This window comes from Neofelis nebulosa, chromosome 8, assembly GCF_028018385.1.
Source record: "Neofelis nebulosa isolate mNeoNeb1 chromosome 8, mNeoNeb1.pri, whole genome shotgun sequence".
Classification (NCBI taxonomy): domain Eukaryota; kingdom Metazoa; phylum Chordata; class Mammalia; order Carnivora; family Felidae; genus Neofelis; species Neofelis nebulosa.
In genome coordinates this window covers 118,246,170-118,263,891 of record NC_080789.1, presented here as the reverse complement: position 1 = coordinate 118,263,891, position 17,722 = coordinate 118,246,170, and the positions used below count along the sequence as shown (strand labels likewise).

General features: G+C 38.8%; 1 protein-coding gene across 15 annotated transcripts in view; it reads right to left on the bottom strand.

Moving 5' to 3' along the window:
* Positions 1-17,722, bottom strand: part of ABI1 (abl interactor 1) — a 132,336-nt gene that overhangs the window by 60,179 nt on the left and 54,435 nt on the right. The window lies entirely within an intron of this gene.

Below are 17,722 nucleotides of genomic sequence, written 5' to 3'. Positions count from 1 at the left end.
GATCATGCTTACACTCTCTCTCTTAAAAAAAAAAAAAGAAGGCGCCTGGGTGGCTCACTCAGTTGAGTGTCCAACTTTGGCTCATGTCATGATCTTGGGAGTTCGTGAGTTCAAGCCCCATGTTGGGCTCTGTGCGATAGCTCAGAGCCTGGATCCTGCTTCAGATTTTGTCTCCCTCTCTCTCTGCCCTTCCCCTACTCATGCTCCATTTCTCTGTCTCAAAAATAAAAAACATCAAAAAAAAATTTTTTTTTTTAAAGAAGAAATAAGGTACTTTAGAACTATACGAATGAGCCTATTTACCTCAGGGCAAAGGCAGAAACAAGCAACTGCTGAAAAGAAAACAGTATCAAAATAATATATGCTGCATTAGACAGTTTTTCAGTCAGAATCAGATGAAATAACCCTATTAGAATAATTCAGAAAGCATTTATATACAAAGGAACTAAACACAAGGAATCATGAGGAACAAGGGAACACAACAGAAGGTACAGACAGGACAGACAGGACCTAGTAGCAGCAGGAGCAGTACCCCAAATCCAAAAAGATAAGGGGCAGGAGAGATTACCAGAATTTGGAAGAGAAAGTCACATAGAGAAAGCCACCTTGAAGGAAGTAATGATTTGTCTTAGGACAAGGCCAACCCACATGGAAGAAACCAGTGAAATAAATATTCTGAGCTTACCTTCCTTACAGCTTCCTATGTTCCTGTGTTCCACAATGGCTGTACCCACTCTGAAGCCAGAAGTCACAGATGCCCATTGACATAATCCATACAGGTAAACCTCCCAGAGCAAAGACCACAGCGGGAAGAGAGTAGATTAGGAAGATCAAACAGAAGTGAACAGGAAGATCAAACAGAAGTTATCTGTCATGTAGAACTATGCACATAAGAATGAGGAAAGATCAAACCTAGCATTCTGGAACCAAAAAAAAAAAAAAAAAAAAAAAAGGTTTCCCTGAGCAGGAACAATTAAGCTGAAGCTTAATGAATGAGCAGGAGTTAACAGCCAGAGGAAGTAGGGGAGACAGACATTCCAAGCAAAGGGACTAGCCACTATAAAGGTATGCTGCTACAAGAGTAAATCAATTAGGATGACTGAAGCACAAAGAGGCAAGGGAAAGGAGTGAAGCTAGAGAGGCAAGGAGAGACGAGATCATGCTTGCATCAACACCATGCTAACAAACTAGCCTTTATCCTGAAGGCAAAGTTTAAGGATTGACATGATATCATCTGACAGAGGTGGGTATGGGTTTTAGCAAAAGTAACAAACATAATTTTTTTTTTTTTAACGGTGGAAGTGAATTCTCTTATTTCTTAGTTGAATAGCTCTTGCCTGGTTACTTCACAAGAACTGCAAGGCAGAGTGGGAGCGTGGAGAAGAATGCAAACACTAGTAATCCCTAATTACATGTTCTAAATAACTTCAGCCTTTTTTTTTTTTTTTTTAATTCTCCATGCTTTGACTTTTTCAGGGAACAGGAAGACAGAAACATCGTTAGTGACCACACTACATAATTTATTTAAGATTCTCAACCAAACAATTGGTAATTCAAAATTTACACTAGGGCATATTCATGTTGCTTTCAAATGGAGAACTTTCTAAAAACAACACTGACACCTCCACCCTATTTGCAAAGGACTATACATTTTCAGAAGTGTAACAGTGATAATACAAAGATTTGAGGATCTACTCCTTGCCAGCCCTATGGGAGACACTAGGGATACAGTGATGCACAAAACAGATAAGGTTCCTGTCATCATTTAACTTACCTGTAATAGAACGAGACAGCATTTAGTACGTGAATATACAAATAAACATAATTACAATCTTGTTATATGCTACAAATAACAGCAACAAGGATGAGGTGTAAAAGAAATATGCTATTAGATTTAGTGGCACCTGGGTGGCTCAGTCAGTTAAGCATCCAACTCTTAATTTTGGCTCAGGTCATGATCTCATGGTTCATGACTTTGAGCCCGGTGTTGGGCTCTGCACTAAGAACTCGAAGCCTACCTGGAATTCTCTCTCTCCCCCTCCCGCACTCATGCTCTCTCTCAAAATAAATAAATAAACTTTAAAAAGAAAAGACATAGGTCATTAGATTTAGAACAATTATTGCTGCTTTTTGCAAAAGCAACATGCTTGATGTTGAGACAAAATCAAATCACAGTGGACTGAGACATATATGTTTAGAGGAAAAAGACACCATGACAGATTCAGGATCTTGGGCTGGAAACTGTCAAGAGAAATGACAGTATCTTGAGAATACAGTAAGGAAAACTTTGTTATGATGGGAAAAAATAAACATGCTTGCATGTTGATTAGAAGGGGGAGTGCAAGAGTGGTTGCATATAAGAGAAAGAATGGATCATAGATACGATGACAAATAATACCAATATATTATATATCCAAGTGTTAAGGCTAAATGTTTTATTTGCAATTCTTTATTTAATCTCTAAGGTCAGCACGATTGTCCCAATTTTGAAAAATGAGAAAACTAAAGTCAAAGAAGTAATCTGGAAACATCACAGTGGCAGAATTAGGATTCAAACCCAGGTCTTTATGACTCCAAAGCACACGATACCACATGGCCTTATCCACTCAACAAATACTTTTTAAATCACTTTTTTTTTTTAAAAGTAATCTCTACACCCAATGTGGGGCTCGAACTCTTGACCCCAAGATCAACAGTCACATGCTCTACTGACTGAGCCAGCCAAGCACCCCATAGTCAATTACTACATAATGAGGAACAGAGATGACTTAAACATGCTCTTTAGAGAGTGAAAAGGGGGAGACAAGCATATATACCTCTCAAATCATTGACAAAAGTAGGAACGAGTTAGATAATGTAGCACAAAGAAAGAGGTGGTAACTCTACCCAGAGCTAATCAATAAAGACTTCAGATGGTGCTTGTTAAGCAGAAGAGACGAGACAAAGTTAATTCCAAGACAAACAGATTATGGAAAAGCAAAGAGGCACAAATTTACATGCTGTGTTTAGAACACTTTAAGAAGTTGAGCATGGCAGGAATGCACCAAGACTAGAAGAAATGGGGTTGAAGAGCCTTTTATGCCATGCTGAGGAACCTAAAGTTGAAACTACAGGAAGTAAAAAAACATTTCCAGGCTTTGAAACAAGATTAGTCTACTGTGAAGACTCAGAAACTATTTAGGAAGTTCGAGCTGCAGCCTGACAAACGGCTTACAGACAACCAAAGAACGTAAGATCTGGAAGGAAACTCCCAAACTAGCTATATATAATCAAGCTAGAAGAAGGAGCATTCCCTTTTAGAAAAAGTCTCTTTTTAAAAAAAGTAGTTCTTACTCTAAGTGAGATGAGAACAGTCCCTTGTTATATCATTCATTAGGACAGAACGAAAAAGTGGTTTAGCCCAAACTGTGTGATCAATAGGGAGGGGACTGGAGGTTTGCTTCCTCAACACCACAGAGTGTTGGGCTTCAATGATTCTTTTCGCCAAAAAGCATATCAAACAAGATAGCCTGCTGTTTACCTTGAAAGCAAAGAACAAGAGTTTCCAATTTCCAAAAAACCACTGTCTTCCTTTTGCTTCAGGGGCTTAATCACATCAATCAGCCATCTGACAATGGTTCAGGAAGACTGATGACTCTCTTTTTCTACTAAGCATGTTGCTCAATTCAGGAGCTGTACAGTTCCAGCACTAAGAAATATGAGAAGCAAAAGGAAGCGAAAGGATACTATCTATGCTCCTAACACAATACAAGCCATTATTCAGTCTCCTCAATGAAACCATATCAAAGGGAAATGAATTATAATTTAGAACTTCAGATTTATTTTTCCAGGGCTGACCTCCAAGTGCACCCCCACTCCAAACATCCCAGTGCTCATCCTGATCACCCTGAGCAAGTCATCCATGTCTTTATCTAATGCTGTTACCTCAAGCTAGAGTGCACTTGCGCCCCATGCCAACATGATAAATGCACAGACTATCTTCAAAGCCCAACTTAAAGGTCACTCCCTCAATGCCACCCAAACAATATGCCCACAGGACTTTTTAACTTATTAAAATGTTTATTAGGAGAGATCCTGGGTGGCTCAGTCAAGCATCCAACTCTTGATATGGGCTCAGGTCATGATCTCACAGTCATGAGATAGAGCCCTGCGTCTGGCTCCACAATGGGCGTGGAGCCTGCTTAAGATTCTCTCTCTCTCTCTCTCTCTCTCTCTCTCTCTCTCTCTCTCTCTCTCTCTCTCTCTCTCTCCCTCCCTCCCTCCCTCCCTCCCTCTCCCTCTGTCCCTCCCTTGCTCATGCATGCTTGTGCATGAGCATGCTCTCTCTCTCTCTAATAGATAGATAGACAGACAGACAATATACATACCAACTCCTCCCAAGTGAAATTTTTAAACAAACATTCACTAAATGCTCAATGACAGGTTTAGTGCTAGGTTCTAAAATTTTAAAAACTGAGTAATACAATCTTCTACCTTTCAAAAGCTCCCCAACTACAATGAAAACACAATGCCAACAGTCAGTGTGGCAACTGATACGTGTTTAAAGTGCCTGGGGAGCACAGATAACATCAATGCATGCTATAAAACTAGCACACTCAATGTTCATTCTACCCTCTCCACCCCACCCCAAGAGTACCCTCTTGCTCTGCAGAAGCTACAAAGCCAAAACCAACACTGTTCAATTATTCTCAGAGCTAGACTTCTGGATATAATTTCAGACCTGTCAATATGATATACTTTCGTGGGATATGGAAATTAAAAGTGGCTATCTCTTACTACCCCTTTACATTACTTTCTATTGGCAAGCAAGTTGAAAAATGAGATTTTTTTCATAGTGGTGCTCCAGTACACATTCTCTAATTCTTTAAATGTTGAGAAGCAACTGCAGTGAGTAAGAGTTGGACTCCCAAGTTCCAATACCCAGTCACCAGATGCATAATTATGTGTTGAGAGGTAGCTGAGGCAGCAACAAATTAGAAAGCAAAAGCTTTCTAACGCTTGAGATTAGAATCCAGAAATCAAATTCTTTTTTTTTTCCACGCAGGAAGATCTGGTTTTATTTTAATTTTATTTTTAATGTTTATTTATTTTTGAGAGAGAGAGAGAGAGAGAGAGAGACAGAGCGTAAGCAGGGGAGGGCAGAAAGGGAGGAGACACAGAAGCAGGCTCCAGGCTCTGAGCTGTCAGCACAGAGCCTGATGCAGGGCTTGAAATCACAAACCATGAGATCATGATCTGAGCCAACACAGGATGCTTAACCAACTGAACCACCCAGGCATCCCCATGAATCATTTTTTTTTTTGTTTTTTAATGTTTATTTTATTTTCCAGAGAGAGAGCAAAAGTGGAGGAAGGGCACACAGAGGGGGTCAGAGGATCAAAAACAGGCTACGCACTGACAGCACAGGGCCTGATGCAGGGCTCAAACCCATGAACTATGAGACCATGACCTGAGCCGAAGTCAGACGCTCAACTAACTGAGCCACCTAAGTGCCCCAAAATTCTTAAGTCAGTAATTACCATGGCACCATCAGAGATGGTGCTTCACTAGTAGGTCAGTTCTTAGAATTTTTGGAGTCATTCATGGAGACCTAATCTTACAGGGCAAGAGACTAGCAAACTGTTAAGTGTAGGTCAGACCTTAGAACACATGAGAACAAATACTGCAGAATGAAACTAGAGTCAGTATCTTAAAATTCCCTTTAACTATAAAAAGTTTCAAGTCCCTGGCATTCAGAATTGGTCAAATAATTAAGACAGTTATTTGTCCAACGACATATACCATGTAAAAGTTGACCTCTACTGATTGCCTTTTATCTTGAGTACTGGTCATGTTTCCCATTTCTTCATAGGTCCATAATGACAGATATCCTGTACATAGTAACTGATACCTTCTAGAAACTCAAAATCCTGTTACAGTTCCCTGAAAAGTACTGATAGTAAACTTAGCTGAACTTAAACTCCAAAGTGTCTCCTCTAAGATGGACAGCACTGGCTAGGCTGCCTGCATTTTGTTCCACACATGCATACTTTAGGGTCAGCCTACGACATGGGTAATTGGGAGTTCTGGAATAGAAACTAAATACATAGCTTTGCCTCTATTCTCATTAGCCTAAAATATATATATTAATTTTTCTGGTCCTCTAAGGTTGATGATCCAAGTCTCTTTCAATCTTCATTCATTCAGAAGTGGATGGTGGGTTGGTGTATATGCATATGTTAGAAGGTGACAAGAATATGGAATGCTTGGGTTAGTGTAACTGAGAATTTCATAGATCAGTTAATTGTTTTAAAAAGAAAGGAAAAAGGAGACAAAAAACTTACAAAATGGAAGAGAAAGGGAAGAAGAAAAAGTACTGTTACCAATTTTATCAGCCAGGAACAACATTTTAAAAACAACAAACAAAATTACTACCATCAACTATCATATATAAAATTTTTAAAAATCTTAGAAACCTGGGGCACCTAGGTGACTCAGTGAGTTAAACATGCAACTTCAGCTCAGGTCATGATCTTGCGGTTTGTGAGTTCAAGCCCCATGTCATGCTCTGTGCTGACAGCTCAGAGCCTGGAGCCTGCTTCAATTCTATGTCTCCCTCTCGCTCTCTGTCCCTTCCCTGCTTGTGCTCGCTCTCTCCCTCTCTCAAAAATAAACATTAAAAATATTTTTTTTTTAATCTTAGAAACCTTATTTGACATTTCACCAACTTAGAATATACACGAACACTAGATCTACCTTCCTTTTCTTCCTTCACAAACCAGAAACAACTGTGAAAAAAACCGTACTAGTCCCAAAACTGCATCTAGGAACAAATAATCTACAAGAAAGACCATTCTGGGGTAGTTGTAGTGCTACATGAAGATGCAGAAAGGAAGGAAAGGGGAATATAGAAAATTCAAAGAGTTAATACCTCATCTTTCCCAATCTAATTATTACCAACCCCAATCAGATCTGCCCTAGAAAGTGAGAATCATGAGAAGAAAACAAGTTTTGTGGGGCACCTGGGTGGCTCAGCTGGTTAAGCATCTGACTCCTCATTTGCACTCAGGTCACAATTTTGTTCATTTAAGCCCCACATTGGGCTCTGTGCAGAGCCTACTTGGGATTCCCTTTCTCTCTCTCCCTCTATCCCTTCACTGCTCGTGCTGTCTCTCTCAAAATAAATAAACTTTTAAAAACTTATTTAAAAAAAAAGAGGGGTGCCTGGGTGGCTCAGTCAGTTGGGTGTCCAACTTCGGCTCAGGTCATGTTCTCGCAGTTCACAGATGCAAGCCCCGCGTCGGACTCTGTGCTGACAGTTCAGGGCCTAGAGCCTGCTTTGGATTCTGTGTCTCCCTCTCTCTCTGCCCCTTGCCGGCTCATGCTCTCTTTCTCAAAAATAAATAAACATTAAAAAAAAAAGAAAAGAAAAGAAATATGTTTTGAGATTATTCACCCAAATCTACAGTTCCCAGAGATTCTTTTATGTGTAGAAACCCTGCATATTCTGTCATGGGGGGCAAGAAAGAGTGGGATTGCCTATAGCTTACCTGCAAATATAAAAGAAGGCACATATATTAGAAAAATTTCTACTAGTATGATTAAAATAGGAAATTTCAGTTACCTAAAATGCTAGGAAATTTCAGTTATCTAAAATGTTAAATATTCTTCTATAGAATTACCAATTTGAGTAATCTACTTCTATAAATACACTACACTTTAAGTATCAGTATATGAAAAGTTTTTTTTTTTTTTTTTTTTTTAAATTTTTTTTTCAACGTTTTTTATTTATTTTTGGGACAGAGAGAGACAGAGCATGAACGGGGGAGGGGCAGAGAGAGAGGGAGACACAGAATCGGAAACAGGCTCCTGGCTCCGAGCCATCAGCCAAGAGCCTGACGCGGGGCTCGAACTCACGGACCGCGGGATCGTGACCTGGTTGAAGTCGGACGCTTAACCGACTGCGCCACCCAGGCGCCCCTATGAAAAGTAGTTTTAAGAAACTCTCTACAGGGGCGCCTGGGTGGCGCAGTCGGTTAAGCGTCCGACTTCAGCCAGGTCACGATCTCGCGGTCCGTGAGTTCGAGCCCCGCGTCAGGCTCTGGGCTGATGGCTCGGAGCCTGGAGCCTGTTTCCGACTCGGTGTCTCCCTCTCTCTCTGCCCCTCCCCCGTTCATGCTCTGTCTCTCTCTGTCCCAAAAATAAATTAAAAAAAAAAAAAAAAAAAAAACGTTGAAAAAAAAAAGAAACTCTCTACAAATTATATCTTTGATCTAGTGTTCTATGTTGGCAAAAACCATTTATAAAACAAATTGACAAAGCAATCCTCCTAACGTGAGTTTTGTATAAACTTCAATATGAACAGAATTAAATCACAGACTCAACCATGAAACAAATATATTATTAACCCTTGGTTCTTATAAATTTATTTCAGGCCCTAAACCCTCAAATTTGATATCTACTATATAATAAAAAAAAAAAAAAAAAAAATCTGACTGGCCTTTGTCCCTGTTCCTGGGAAGGAGCTTATAATCCTTGGAATTTCCCCAGTGATAGGGGTGTCTTTGTTTATGCTAACAAGATAGCTGAGGGTGAGGGTTGGTCACCAGAAAGACCAACCATGCGATTAGAGTGTTGAGGCTTTGAGTCAGCCCAACTTCTGAATAGGGAAGGAGGGCTGGAGATAAAAGTTCAGTCACATGGCCAATGATTCAATCAATTGTGCCTCCATGTGAAACAAACTCTGGACACCAAAGCTCAGTTGAGCTTCCTCACTGATGAATAACACATGGATATGCCAGGAGGGTGATGCACCCTGATTCTACAGAAAGAGGAACTTCCACAGAAGTTCTATGTTCAGGACCATCCCAGACTTCACCCTACGGGTCTGTCTTCATTTGGCTGGCCCTGATCTGTTTGCTTTAAAATAAAACTGTCAGGGCGCCTGGGTGGCTCAGTCAATTAAGTGCCCAACTTTGGCTCAGGTCATGATCTGAGCTGTGCTGACAGCTCACAGCCTGGAGCCTGCTTCAGATTCTGTGTCTCCCTCTCTCTCTGACAGTCTCCTGCTCACACTCTGTCTCTCTCTCTCTCTCTCTCAAAAATGAATAAACATTAAAAAAAATTTTTTTTAAATAAAACTGTAATCAGGGTGCTCAGTCAGTTAAGAGTCCAACTCTTAGTTTCAGCTCAAGCAAGATCTTACAGTGCATGAGTTTGATCTTCGATCCTTTCATGAGGCTTCAAGCTAACATCATGGAACCTGCTTAGGATTTTCTCTCTCTCTCAAAATAAATACATATACTTAAAAAAAACTGTAATCATAAGGATAGTTTCTTCCTGAATTCTCTGAGTCATACTAATAAATTATCATACCTGAGGGAGCTTGTGAGACACCCTCCCCTTCTAAGATCTAGGACAACTGGTCAAATGTGTGGGTAGAACGGGGATCCAACTTGCCACTGGCCATCTGAAATGGGAGCAGTCTTGACTCTGGGTGGTTAATGTCATAATAGTAATGCAGTATACCAGGTGATGTCAGAATACCAAACCTCTAATGGAGCTTCTTCCATCATTTCTTATACAAGCTAACTTCTATATGCTGAGGATACAGAAGGACTAAAGCCATAAACTTGTAGAATTTTAATGCAATCCACATCATGCAAGCCTCATTCCTTACGATTTCTAGCTCAGCGTATCAACCTCCAGAAAAATTATGGTTATTTTTTTTAAAGTTTATTTGAGACAGCGAGTGAGGGAGGGACAGAGAGAAAGGGAGAGAGAGAATCCCAAGCAGACTCCAAGCTCAGCATGGAGCCAACACAGGGCTCAATCCCACAACAGTGTTATCAGGACCCGAGCAAACATTAAGAGTCAGATGCTTAACCGACTAAGCCACCCAGGTGCCCCCAGAAAAATTATCTTAAAAAAAAAAAAAATTACCATAAGTAGTTGGGAGAGAGTGGTATCAAATCCCAAGAAAAAATTTTTGAAACAGAAGTTTGTATAACACTACACAAAGGGTTAGCACACTTATTCTGAACAGAGCCAGAAAGTAAACATTTTAGGCTTTACAGGCTACATGGTGTCTGTCATAGCTACTCAACTATGTTATTATAATAGTGAAAACAGCCATAGCAACATATAAACAAAAAAACACTGCTGTGTTCCAATAAAGCTTTATTTTACAAAAATGGGGAGAGGACTGGATCTCCCAGACATAGATCACTGTTTAATGATCCCTGTACTAAATTATTTATTCAAATAAACATTCAAATTCGTGTAAGTCATCTGATGGCATGAAGCTCTAGTATTAAACGAACAACTAACAACCCGAGAGACAAGACTAGTACATTTTCTTAAAAAACAAAACAAAACCTGAATTTATAGTAAAATACATACATACACTCTTGCGTGTTAATGATATAAGTCATATGTTACAAATCAAATGATGTTACAAATCATATGATACAAATCAAATATATAGAGAGAAATAATATACTGGGAAGGAGAAGACCAAAGCTATACCAGAAATCTGTTACACTCTAAAGTATGTACTTTTATTTAACCTCAAAATTTTCAGACAATATCTAAAATATACTAAAATTCAAAAATTCCCTCAAGTAGCATGAAAGCACATATTAAGTACCAGGCACTGGTACTCTCCATGAGAGTCCCTGGCAGAATAACTAATTTTGAAACAAATGTTTACCCATACAGTAATTAAAAGTATTTTAGCTTACATAACAGTAAAATAAAGCTTAGTGCCAAGACAAGGTTTAGTCCCTCAACTCCTACAAATAAATATTTATATGTTCTGCACCATGTACTTATATTCAGAGAAGAATCTATATTCTATGTTAGGACACCTTTACTATAGCTTGTTCCCCTATAAATCTGCCTTGTTAATAACTATAATTAAAGCAAGAATGATTCATTCATCTCAATGAAAGGTGTCCTCCGTCCAAAAAGGAGGTAAAGAAATTTATCCTAAATCATTTGATTGTTGACTCTTCATATGTACAGGAAAAATAAAGGAAAGTTAGCAACTGTTTAGATTACATGTCAATCATAACATAACAAAGGTGAAAAATAAAAATACTATCATAACAGAACTTTGGTAGGAAACATGAGGAATTTTATGTTTTACTCATGATTTTAAGATATTATACAATCTTATAACATCCTCTAAAAAATACAACTTTAATAAAGAGCCCCTGGGTAGTACAGTCACTTAAGCATCTGACTCTTCATCTCAGATCAGGTCATGATCTCCCAGTTTGGGAGAGTTCAAGCCCCTCATCAGGCTCTGCGCTGATGGGTGTGGAGCCTACTTGGGATTCTGTCGTTCCTTCTCTCTGCCCCTCCCCTGCTTGTGTGTGCCCTCTCTCAAAATAAACAATTTTTTTTTAAATTTTAAATACAACTTTAATCCATATCATGAAGATGACAAGAACCAATCTCTACTGAAGATTTACACAAATACAAAGTTATACCACAGGTGGAACTGATTTGTTGTGGGGCACCTGGGTGGCTCAGTCAGTTAAGCATCCAACTTCAGCTCAGGTAATGATCTGACAGTTTGTGAGTTTGAGCCCCACACTGGGCTCTGTGCTGACACCTCAGAGCCTGGAGCCTGATTCTGCATCTCCCTCTCTCTCTGCCCTTCTCCCATTCATGCTCTGTTTCTCTCTCTCTCTCTCAAAAATAAATAAACATTAAAAAGAAAAAAGAACTGATTTGTTCTATCATGTGTATTAGTTTCCTAATGCTGCTGTAACAAATTACTACAAACTTAGCTTAGAAAAACAGAAATTTATTCTATTACAGTTCTACAGGCCAGAAATCCAAACTGAATTTTATGGAACTAAATCAAGGTTAAAAGGACCACATTCCCTTGGAAGGTCTCAAGGGAAACCTTTTTCCTTGCTTCTTCCAGCTTCTGGCATTCCTGGGCTTGCCACCATAGCATTCTAATCTCTGTTCTCAAATAACCATTTTGATTTCTGCTCTTCTGCATCAAATTCTCTTTTGCCTTCCCCCCCCCCTTTTTTTTAATGTTTATTTTATTTTTGAGAGAAAGAGCATGAGTGGGGTAGGGGCAGAGAGGGGGGTGGACCCAGGAGCCGAAGCAGGCTCTGCACTGACAGCAGAAAGCCCAATGTGGGGCTTGAACTCATGAACCATGAGATCATGACCTGAGCTGAAGTTGGACACTTAACCAACCAAGCCACCCAAACACCCCTGCCTCACTCTTATAAGGACCACTGTGATTACATTTACAGCATACATGGATAGTCCAGGATAATCTCCCCACCTCAATATCTTTAATTTACATCCTCAAAGTCCTTCTGTCATATAAAATAATACATTTCCAGGAATTAAGACTTGGATACTTTCAGGGACCATAACTCAGCCTAGTACCATACGGTACTCCATCCCATCTTAGAAATACCAGATGCATATATAAATCAATTAGAATACTGAATAGGGCAGTTAATATATTTTTCTCATGGTAAATCAGCCAATCAAATGAGTGCTACTGAATGCTCCCAGCCATTGGGAACTAACTCAACATATGCTTTTTCATTTATTTTTTATTTTTTTTATTTTCATGATTTCTCATTTTAAATGACACTCAACAATCTGCATTATATCTTTCCGCCTATTAGTTCAGATTCTGATGAACAGTTTATAATCCATAATAGCCAACAAAAAGTATAGAAGTGATAGTGCTGAAGATGACAACCAGTGCTAGACTAGTTTGCTTGAACTACATACAGTGTTAAGTGTAGAACATTAAGCTTTTGATTGGTGAGACATCCATTCCAAACACATCCATCTCCAATTACTAGCTAGTAATATTACATACTACTAGCAAAACAACTAGATAAGAAACCAGGCTACTCCTATCCATGAAGTTCTCCTTCCAAAAAGTTTGGGTAACCTAGGTACCTGACTGCTTGAGTGACTCCACTTTTTCCTTCTGCACCCTAATTCCTGCTCTTACATTTTAAATTCACCAGTAAAGACAATCCACAAAATCCTAGTACACCCCACCCCCGGACCCCACCTCAGGCTCATGTTTCCTCCCCCTCTCTCTACCTGCAACCTCGATGTTTGGTCTTCACATGGCCCTGGGGAGTGCCATTTATTCTTCAAGACCTGTAAGTAATAAATCTTGTTCTTCAAGGTTCCCTACTGGTTTTAGGAGGTGGTTCTGAATCATCAAGAACCATGAAAGCTGGGGAGCCTGGGTGGCTCAGTCGGTTAAGCATCTAACTTCGGCCCAGGGCATGATCTCACAGCTCGTGAGTTCAAGCCCCGCATCAGGCTCTTTGCTGACAGCTTGGAGCCTGGAGCTTGCTTCCGATTCTGTGTCTCCCTCTGTCTCTGCCCCTCTGCCACTCACACCACCTCTCTCTTTCTCAAAAATAAATAAACATTAAAAAATACTTAAAAAAAAAAAAAAGGACCATGAAAGCTGGTCCAGCCAAAACAATGGCCCCAGTGGCAATTGGGGAACCTCTATGAGGCTTGCTATGAATAAATACAAGCCTGGTAAAAGCCTACAGCATTCCTAGCCAAGAACGTCACAACAGGCTACCACCAGAAAGGACTACAGACTGGAAGGTTTAAACAACAGAAATTAATTCTCTCGATTCTGCAGGTTAGGAGCCCAAGATCAGTATGTCCACAGGGTTTTCAGAGACTTTCTTTCTGGCTTATAAAAAGGCTGGTAAAAGGCCCTCTTCTGTGTCTTCACATGGTCTTTCTTCTGTGTGTGTCTATGTCCTAATCTTCTCCTCTTGTAAGGATGCTCATCATAGCAGATTAGGGCCCACCCAGTGATCCCATTCTAACTTAATTACCTCTTTAAAGATCCTATCTCCAAATACAGTCACATTCAAAGGTACTAGAAATTAGGACTTCATACATAAGAATTCCAGGGGAACACAATCCACCCCAAAGAAAAGAAGCTGCTTAATTTTAAAACTCATTTCAAACTGGTTAAAGAAACTGAAAATAAACACCAACAAGACATTAGGGATTAGGAGAAATCCTACAATATTATGGATAAATTCACCAAAAACATCACCAAAGTCAATAAGGATGAACCAAGATTTGTACAACAAAGAGCCAGGAAAAACTATAGGTGGAGTTATATTACAAATTTGGGAGATATTTTTTAAACAGAAGCAGATGGCCAGTATATGGATACTGAGAATACATAAACTAAACTGTAATGACCCCATAATGCAATGGTTCTCCAACTATGGTCCAAAGACTCCCAGGGTCCCCAACCTCCTGCCTTTTCTAACTATGTATCTGAAGGAAGCCAGACTTTCTTCATATACTTAACCAAAACAATAAATCACAACAGATTAAATGTAAAAAGATAGGAGTATCCGGTTATTATTTATTAAACAAAACATGAGGGTGTCTGGAGGCTCAGTCAGTTAAGCATCTGACTTCAGCTCACGTCATGATCTCACGGTTTGTGATTTCGACTCCCACATCGGTGAGCACGAGCCCTGCTTCTGGTGAATGTGAGCCCCGCTTCTCCCTCCCTCTCTCTCTCTTTCTCTCTCTCTCTCTCTCTCCCTCACAGGATTCTCTCTCTCTCTCTCCCTAAGAAAAAAAAAAAAAAAAAAAAAACATTAAAAGGATTTGCAGAGAGGCACCTGGGTGGCTCAGTTGGTTAAAAGTCTGACCTTGGCTCAGTCATGATCTCGCGGTTCATGGATTCAAGCCCCACATCGGGCTCTGTGCTGACAGCTCAGGGCCTGAAGCCTGCTTCAGATTCTGTACCTCCCCCTCTCTGCCCCTCCCCGGTTCATGCGGTCTCTTTCTCTCTCCCAAAAATAAATAAACATTTTTTAAATTTTTTAATAAGTAAATAAAAGGATTTGCAGAAATTTAAAAACAATGCCACTCTTCTCACAAATTGTTTTTGTTTTGGATAACAGTTGCTTTTCATTAAAACGTTATTTGTATTAATGTGTAATGGATTTACTTTATTGTTAAATAAGTTGGTAAATACTTGAATATTTATCAATTTTAATTTTTGATAGGATAAATACAGAAGATGTACCCATATAAACCAAAGCCTTTTGGATTCTCAATAATTGAAGATGTTAAGGGAGCCTGAGAATAGACAGTGTGAGAACTCAGAGCACTGATCCAGCTAGCACCTCTACTGCAGGAACTCACTCCCATCTCCCCAGTGCCTGTACACACTGCATTTGCCTAGTCAAACCTAGGTTTATCAATGACCAAAAAAAAAAGAACTTTTCATAATGTAAGTTCATCAAAAGCACATTACAAACCTAAGCATTTACCTTATTGTGTTAACAACATAGCTGCAAAATACATTTAAAAAATGGTAAAAATTCAAAGAAAAATAGAATACTCAAAAAATTAGAGTCAGAGGTTACAACTACCTTCCTCAACAATAAAACAAGTGGACAAAAAGTCAGTCATGGATAGAGAATTGAACAATATTATCAACCAATCTAACTTGAGGAGATTTACAGAACATTCCATCCAACTACAACAAAATATATATTCTTCTCAAGTGCACATAAAACATTTACCAAGACAGACTATATTCTGGATTATGAAACAATTCTTAATATATGTGAAAAGATTCATATCATATAATATTTTCTTACTACTGTAGAATTAAATTAGAAGTCAAGAGCAGAAAGATCCTTTGAAAATCTTGAAATATTTCCAAATAGCCACAGGCCAGAAAGAAACAAAAAACAAGAATTGTAAATTATTTTGAACTGAATGAAAATGATGACGGCACAACGCATCTACATTTATGAGATACAGATAACACTCTATTTCAAGGGAAACTTATACACCTATATTAGAAAAGACAAAAGGCTCTCAATAACCTCAGCTTTTACTTTTAAAAAGTATAAAATAAGAGTAAATTAATTCCAAGGAATAGAAAAGGAGAAGAAAAAATCAAGTTCAAAATAAAAACACAACAGAAACCAGAACAGTACAGAATATTAATGAAACCAAACGCTGAGGACTTTAGAAGATCAATAAAATTGATAAACTAGCCATACTAATCAGTTTAAAAAGAGAAAAGAAACCAATTAAGAACATCAAGAATGAGACATGTGACATCACCACAGGGTCTACAAATATTAAAAGGATAAGGGAATGTTGTTAACACCTTTATGCAAATGAATGACAACTTAGGTGAAATGGCCAAATTCCTGGAAAAAGACAAAGCTTACTCAAGAAGAAGAAACAGATAAAGAGAACAGCCCTGTATCTACTAAAGATATTAAATAGGGGCGCCTGCGTGGCTCAGTCAGTTAAGCGTCCGACTTCAGCTCAAGTCATGATCTTGCAGTTTGTGAGTTGGAGCCCCATGTCAGGCTCTGTGCTGACAGCTCAGAGCCTGGAGCCTGCTTCCGATTCTGTGTCTCCCTCTCCTTCTGCCCCTCCCCGACTTGTGCTCTCTGTCTCTCAAAAATAAACATTAAACTTTTTTTATTTTAATTTTTTTAAAGGTATTAAATATATAGTTACAAGCTCCCTGCCAAGAAAAACTCCAGGCCCAATGGCTTCACTGGTAAATTCTACCAAACATTTAAAAGAGAGCAAGAATCAATCCTATATACACTTTTCCATAAAAGTGAAGAGGAGGGAACACTGTCCAATGTATTTGTAAGACTACCATACTGACACCAAAACTAGACAAAGACATTACAAGAAAACTACAGACCAATAACTCTCAAGAGTATGGAAGCAAAAGTTCTTAACAAAATTTTAGTAAATGAAGTCTAACAATATATGTAATGGAGAATATAGCATGGTCAAGTGAAGTTTATCTCGGGAAAGCCAGGCCAGTTTAACATTCAAAAAAAAAAAAAAGATCATTTCAACAAACACAGAAAAAGCATTTGACAAAATCCATCATCCACTCCTAATAAGAACTCTCAGCAAAGTGCCTTTAGAAGGCAACTTCTTCAATCTCATAAAGCACATTTCTGGAATAGCTACAGACTATAATCATAAAAGTAAAAAAATGAATGATTTCCACTAAGATAAAAACAAGACAAAAGTGTCCACTTTCACTACTCCTATCCAACATTTTCTTGAAGCTTCAAACTAGAGCAGTAAGGTAAAAAAAAAAAAAAATGGGGGGGGAGGGCTGGGGAGGGGAGGGGAGGGGAGGGGAGGAGAGGAGAGGAGAGGAGAGGATGGGAGAAATTAAAGGGAAGACGTAAAACTAAAACTGTATTTACAGATAACATAATCCTCTGTAAAGAAACTATAACGGATCTATACAATCGCTACTGTAACTATTAAGTGACTTTAACAAGGATACAAAGTAAATATACAAATGTCAAATGTACTTCTGTACATACGAGCAAAAAAATGATCAAGCTAAGAGTATAAAAATAATACCACCTACAATAGCATAAAAATATGATACACTTTGGAATAAATGTGACCAAAGATGAACAAGGCTTAAAATACTAAAGTCTACAGAAACCACACAAAGAGATGTTTAACATCATTAATAATCACTAGGGAAATGGAAACTAAAACCTCAGTATTAGAATGGCTAAAACACCTATGAGAATAACTAAAACTAAAAAGACTGACCATAGCAAGTGCTGGTGAGGATATGAGGCAACTACTGAAACTCACCTACAGTGTTGGTAGAAAGATGAAATGGTATAATAATTTTGGAAACAATTCAGGTATA